General features: G+C 33.6%; 1 pseudogene; it reads left to right on the top strand.

Annotated features, from left to right (window-relative positions):
• The first annotated feature begins 3,866 nt into the window (after nt 1–3,866).
• On the top strand, nt 3,867–5,126 carry LOC144253106 (uncharacterized; annotated as a pseudogene).
• Nucleotides 5,127–7,708: the final 2,582 nt, after the last annotated feature.

The raw sequence follows: 7,708 nt of genomic DNA, 5'->3' as shown, positions 1-7,708 counted from the left end.
CAAATTAAAAGGGCATTTTTAATACAGACATTTTATTCTTTAATATATATTATTTTACTCTTTAATCTCTCCCTTTCTTGGTGTGCTATACATGCTTCATTTTAGATAAGTAGTAACTAGTGTAATTTAGTGATGTAAATTATTGTAGCCTACACATAGCAGGGGGCACAGTTGAGGTGTTCCAATGGAGAAAACTAAACTAAAAAAAATATTGAGAGAGTAGTTATTCAGCAGAAAAAAATCCAGAATCTTAGGTCTATTTCTTTTTATTGTAAACATTGAACACATAGTGCCCTACATTTATCACATTTTCAAATTCTTTGTAGTCCTCTGTTTTCTAATTTAGTGATGTCCCAGTTTATTCAGATTAATCACCCAAACTTACCTTTTGTTGTGAGGGCCAGCATGATCTGTTAAAAATCTTCTTGTGAGAAAACCTGTAAAGAAGCAAACAGAAGAGAGACATGCACACATTGAAAAGAAAAAAAAATAAAATAAAAAAATAAACTGGCCACTCCTTCACTGCTGAACATAGTATACACCAAAATTACATAGCTTCTATTACCATGAATACATTCTAAGCCAGTATTATTTTAACCCCAAATGCTAGCTAACCAAGATAAGGCAGAGTTAATACAAACGTAGAGTCCCTTCTTCCTAAGTACATTACCACTGAAACTACATAGTGAACTTGTATAGTTGTCGTAATAGCTTCAGGGAGAAACTGCTGGGCATTACTATTGTGGGACTCAGGGTGCCAGTTACCATCACCCCCACACTTTTCTGTCTATTTCCAAGGTCAGAATACCTACAGCCCCCCTCCTTTTTTAAGGCCTTTTGAATAAATAATATTACTTATCTCCTTAATGCTGGTGGGGGGCAAAAAATTGGGCAGGAATAAACAACAGCAAGTACAAACATCAGTAAACATCCACCTATAAATATATTTTGATCCAGATGAAATTGTGTATACATGAAGTTAGCCAATCCAAGAAGTCTAAACATCCATCATCTTGTTGGACCTTATTAATGATATCTTTAAATTAATCTAATTCTTTTGAAATAAAATTACTATTATCACTTAAATTGAAGAAACACGTTATTAAACTTCTCATATCCTTTATGATGTTGCAATAACAGGCAATCAATTGCAGCATGATTGTCAGGTATGGCTTGACAATGTTTTTGTTCTTCATTAAGCATATTAATGGCCATGGAGGCATGACTAATACTTTTTATGATAGCATAGGTGAGTTTCATAGTAGTTTTGTAAGCCCATAGAGCTAATCCAGGGAAACTCACTAAGGAGAATGATAAAGCAATAAATTCTGCCTTAGAGAGAAGATTCACTGAATCATCACAGTTTTTATCAAGAGGAATAAACATTTTATGAATTAGTTGTGCAGGATGGTGACCTATTAAATACTATGTGGATGGTAAGGACACAGTTATTCTGCTAAGACAACAATAAATACCATGAGACATTTTTGTAGGTATGTAACAATTTCATCCAAGTGAGTCAAGATATTGTAATGGGGTGTAGAAGTTCAGGATCTGACAGTACTGAATTTCCCACAGCTGGTGTACATAAACAGAGCAACTTTGTTATTAAGACCAAAGCATTTACAGAGTTTTGTGTGAGTTTACCAATCAAAGCAGTAAGAAAGATATTTAGAGTACATTCTAACCTCATTTTAGCCAACATCTGTTGAGCTGAGGCTGTTAATGGTTTTATATCCCCACAAGTAACTGAAATTATAGTATCTTGGGTTTCTCTTTAATGTTTCTACTCTTTTGAGGAGAATGATTATTCTCTTGTTTGGAGGGACTCTTCTCTTCCAGAATTAAATGAAACTTAGGAATCAGCTTGTGAAGTCCCTGATGCACATTTATAATTGCTATATCCATGCTTCAAGCTAGAGTCCAAACAGGACATGTTGGCATATGTTTAGCAGTCTGTGATTTTCCCCATGTGATCAAAGGCATAGGACCATGTCATGGTGGGTCATATGGAAACTTATATATTACCTATTTTTTTTTTTTTTGGTAATGACTGTTTGAGAATAAAATGTCTATTCAATGCAGATGTCCAATTTTGATTATTTAATTTTATGTTGTATATTGAGAACATTAATTGTAAATAAAATAATATATAATGCATATTAATATGAGAGAGGCTAGATCTTTGTTTGTTTCTGTTTTAAAAGGCAAGTATATGGATACAATTTTCACACTCAAAAAAAGCTTGTCCAAAAGGATTATGAGAAATTTCATGATTTAAAACTGTATCTTACTGATTAAAAATTGTGCAAAATGATGAGATGTAAAGGCAATGGAATTATCCATCTTTAAACAAATAGGGCCTCTAGGAGCAGATTATGCTTGGTTTCTTTTCATGCTGTCTGCTGGAACTGACTTGGCAGTTTCTTTTTTAGATTCAATTCTGTTAGAAATTTTTTTTTGTTTAGTGTTTTGCAATAATGCATTGATAATCATAAATATTTTGAAGTGAAAAAATCATTACACTTCTACTTTGTAAGTTGTTTTCTATATTTCTTATTATTTTCTATTTTTATTAATGATTTAGTTTCTAGATCATTGCTTTCCATTGTGGCATACTTGGATTCTTTTCATACTTCTCTCTCTCTCTCTGTCTCTCTCTCTCTCTCTCTCTCTCTTATATATATATATATATATATCCCACTTCTCTTTATATAATATATACTATATAATATTTTGTCTCTTAAATTGTTATAAGAAATATATGCAGGTCTTTGCATTAAGTGAAATGTGGCAGGCAGAGATTAAATTGCAAGAGCATTTGATTCACATGTGGAAGTCAGAAATTTAGTGAGTAAAATTTTGCTCACCAGGTACTGTGTTTTGTGTAGGGTTGATATTTAGTCAAAGTCACATATTTTTATTTTATTGAGCATTAGAGTGTAAAGACTTTTGTTTTACCACATGGTGAGTGTATTATGTTCTTCATGAACACTAATAGAAGGAATACAATACCTTGTAAGAACAAAACTGGTAGGTATATGAAACAATGATTGTGTTAATTCATTTTTTGGGTTAATTCATTATATTTAGTCATTTTCCTTTTATATATAGTATAAAATACCATGATATATTTAGGAAATAAACAAAGGTGTATTTGTCAATGAAAGAAATCATCATATCACACAAATTTAAAAATATAAAAATTAATTTATTATACTTGATTGGAATGTGTTGACTTCATCCAAGTATTATGGCCATAGGCTATGCAATGTTTCTATAGTCTTTTTAAATGTTTTTATGGAAAATATTATAAACATGTGTATATTTCTTAGTAAATTTTTTGTTCATATTCTTTTTAAGTGTCCATAGCCTCTTTACCCTTGTTGAATATTTGTGGCATTATCACTGAAAATATACTAGTTATTTTCATGGCTGTATGTCATGGTAGACCAAAACCAATTTTTGGACACTCTTTGAAAAATCCACAAATTTTTGTATATGTTTCACATTTCTCTTATTCTACTGAGAGTGAAGGTAGTAGGTAGATATTTCCTAAATACACATTGCTATCTTATGGGATAAAAGGCTGTGGATGATAAAAGTAACATACTTACCTTCACTTTATTATATTACTCTTCTTAATGATGTACTCCTCTTGGATACTGTGGTCTCTACAAGAATTTGGGTAATATTCTCAAGGTCATTTTATTGAACTGATAATTTTTTTTGATTTATGATGACTTGGACTTACTAATCTTCTACACTCCTGATGTACGTATTTTACCTTTATTTCATGATATGTATGCAAAATATATTTATCCCTGTCTAGTAGGTATTGTTTTTTATTTTTGTTTATTTCAGCCATGAATTCTCATAATACCCAAGGAGAGTCACCAGAGAAGGGCATAAAACATATATTTCACAAAGAGATAAGTGGGAAATATAGAAGTTCTGATCTTGACTATTTACAACAAGACAAAATATGGAAAACTACAAGTGAGAGTGAAAACCAGAAATCATATAAAAAATCAGGCCTTGTTCACCACCAGAGAATTTATACTGGAAAGAAGCCCTACAAATGTAAATATTGTGGCAAAGTGTTCAGTAAAAAATCAAACCTTATTTGCCACAGCAGAACTCACACTGGAGAGAAGCCCTACAAGTGTAAAGACTGTGGCAAAGCTTTCAGTCGAAAATCACACCTTATTCGCCACAGCAGAACTCACACTGGAGAGAAGCCCTACAAATGTAAAGATTGTGGCAAAGCATTCAGTCAAAAGTTAGGCCTTACTTACCACAGTAGAACTCACACTGGAGAGAAGCCCTACAATTGTAAAGAATGTGGCAGAGCTTTCAGTCAAAAAGTAAGCCTTATTTGTCACAGCAGAACTCACACTGGAGAGAAGCCCTACAAATGTAAAGATTGTGGCAAAGCTTTCAGTCGAAAACCACACCTTATTTGCCACAGCAGAAGTCACACTGGAGAGAAGCCCTACAAATGTACAGAATGTGACAAAGCTTTCAGTCGAAAATCACATCTTATTCGCCACAAGAGAACTCACACTGGAGAGAATCCTTACAAATGTAAAGAATGTGGCAAAGCTTTCAGTCAAAAAGTAGGCCTTATTTGCCACAGTAGAACTCACACTGGACAGAAGCCCTACAAATGTACAGAATGTGGCAAAGCTTTCAGTCAAAAATCACACCTTATTCACCACAGCAGAAGTCACACTGGAGAGAAGCCCTACAAATGTACAGAATGTGGCAAAGCTTTCAGTCAAAAATCACACCTTATTCACCACAGCAGAAGTCACACTGGAGAGAAGCCCTACAAATGTAAAGAATGTGGCAAAGCTTTCAGTCAAAAATCACACCTTATTTGCCACAGAAGAACTCACACTGGAGAGAAGCCTCACAAAAGCAAAGTATGTGACAAAGTTTTTACTCAAATATAAACCCTTTTTTGCAAAAGCAGAATTCACACTCGAGAGAATCCCTACAAATGTAAAGAATGTAGAAAAGCTTTTAGCAATAAAATAGGCCTTATTCACCATAGAAGAACTCACACTGGGGAATGGCCCTACAAATGTGAATAATGTGGCAAAACTTTTAATAAAAAATAAAGCTTTATTCACCACAGCAGAAGACACCCTGGTGAATGTGAAATGTGAATAAAGAATCATTGAGCTATGTTTTATTTTCTCATTTTCTATGGACCAATTAATAAGGTAAACTGAGAAGGTTGTATGTAAAGATTAAGTTTCTTATCATAAAATGTTGTCTTATCAGCTACCATAGGATAAAGTCTTCTTATACATGGAATCCATACAAAAATTATATTGAATATCATTCACAATTAATATGAATTAATACTTTTAAAGAAACATTAAACTTCATTAACAACCGAATTTATACAGAAAAGAACCCATACAAATGGTCTCCTTTCTAAAGTTTCTCTCCAGTGTATTTTCTCTGATGTCTAGTAATGTATGATATATAATTTAAAATGCTTCTACATTCTCTATAATTCCATGTCTTATTTCCAGAATAAATAGCCTAGTGGTGAAAAAGAATTGATTTCATATTAAATGCTTTGATACATTGTGAATGATATTGAATATGATTCTGGTATACTGTACCAGAATCTTCTCAGCTCCTATGACAGCCACTTCATCTGCGTTACACAAGAGATGGCATTATGGTAAGGGCTCATTTGAGAGGGAGAGAGAACATAATGAGACAGGAAGTCAGAGAGATTCAGAAACAAGGCCATCTCTTTTTGTAACAACTGCTTTAATAGGAACTCTCTTGTGTCCCATGAATTTTACATTAACCCTTTCCAATGTCATCCCCCCCAATGATCTAACCACAATCTACTAGATCTCACTTCTTCAACATTCTACTATTTTCCAACTCTCTCCCTTTGGAAACTAAGTTCCCAACACATGAGCATTTGGGGACATACTCAAATCATAATGAAAGTAATATGAGATGGCTTCTTCTATTTCATGAAGCAATCAAAAGTCTACCAACCAAGAAAAGCCCAGGACTGGATGGGTATACAGCGGAGTTTTACAAAACCTTTAAAGAAGAATTAATACCAATACTTTTAGAGTTATTTCAAGAAATAGAAAAAAGGGAGCTCTTCCAAAACCATTCTATGAGGCCAACATCACCCTGATTCCGAAACCAGACAAAGAGACTTCAAGGAAAGAAAACTACAGACCAATATCTGTAATGAACCTAGATGCAGAAATCGTCAATAAAATTCTGGCAAATCGGAATCAAAAACACATCAAAAAAATTGTGTTCCATGATCAACTAGGATTCATTCCTGGGAAGCAAGGATGGGTCAATATACGGAAATCAATAAATGTTATTCACCACATCAATAGACATAAAGATAAGAACCATATGATCATCTCGATAGATGCAGAAAAAGCATTCAACAAAGTACAGCATCCCTTTATGTTCAAAACACTAGAAAAACTAGGGAAAACAGGAACTTACCTCAAAATTGTAAAAGCTATCTACGCTAAGCCTCAGGCTAGCATCATTCTGAATGGAGAAAAATTGAAGGCATTCCCTCTAAAATCTGGAACAAGACAGGGATGCCCTCTATCACCACTTCTATTCAATATAGTTCTCAAAATACTGGCCAGAGCAATTAGACAGACAAAAGAAATTAAAGGCATAAAAATAGGAAAAGAAGAACTTAAATTATGACTATATGCGGATGATATGATTATATACCTAGAACACCCAAAAGGGTCTACAAAGAAACTAATAGAACTAATAAATGAATTCAGCAACGTGGCAGGATATAAAATCAACATGCATAAATCAAAGGCATTCCTGTATATCAGCGACAAAACTTCTGAAATGGAAATGAGGAAAAACACTCCATTCACAATATCCTCAAAAAAAAATAAAATACTTGGGAATCAACCTAACAAAAGAGGTAAAAGATTAATACAATGAAAACTACAGAACCCTAAAGAGAGAAATAGAAGAAGATCTTCGAAGATGAAAAAATATACCCTGTTCATGGAAAGGCAGAACTAACATCAAAATGGCAATATTACCAAAAGTTCTCTATATGTTTAATGTAATGCCAATCACAATCTCAATGGCATTTTTTGTAGAAATGAATAAAGCAATCATGAAATTCATATGGAGAAATAAAAGACCCAGAATAGTAAAAGCAATTCTAAGCAGGAAGTGTGAATCAGGCGGTATAACGATACCAGATTTCAAACTATACTACTGAGCAATAGTAACAAAAACAGCATGGTACTGGTACCAAAACAGGCGGGTGGACCAATGGTACAGAATAGAAGACACAGAGACTAATCCACAAAGTTACAACTATCTTATATTCGATAAAGGGCCTAAAAGCAAGCAATGGAGGAAGGATAGCATCTTCAACAAATGGTGCTGGGAAAACTGGAAATCCATATGCAACAAAATGAAACTGAATCTCCTTCTCTCACCATGCACAAAAGTTAACCCAAGTGGATCAAGGAGCTTGCTAACAAATGTCTGATAGAATAAAAAGTTGTCTCCAATCTACATTTTGTGCAGTCAGGCTCCAAATTCCTTAATAGGACACCCATAGCACAAGAGTTAACAACAAGAATCAACAAATGAGACTTACTTAAACTAAAAAGTTTTTTTCTCAGCAAGAAAAACAATAAGAGAGGTA

This window comes from Urocitellus parryii, unplaced genomic scaffold (genome assembly GCF_045843805.1).
Source record: "Urocitellus parryii isolate mUroPar1 unplaced genomic scaffold, mUroPar1.hap1 Scaffold_95, whole genome shotgun sequence".
NCBI classification, from domain to species: Eukaryota; Metazoa; Chordata; class Mammalia; order Rodentia; family Sciuridae; genus Urocitellus; species Urocitellus parryii.
The sequence above is the reverse complement of the archived record's forward strand: the minus strand, read 5'-3'. Positions and strand labels throughout refer to the sequence as shown.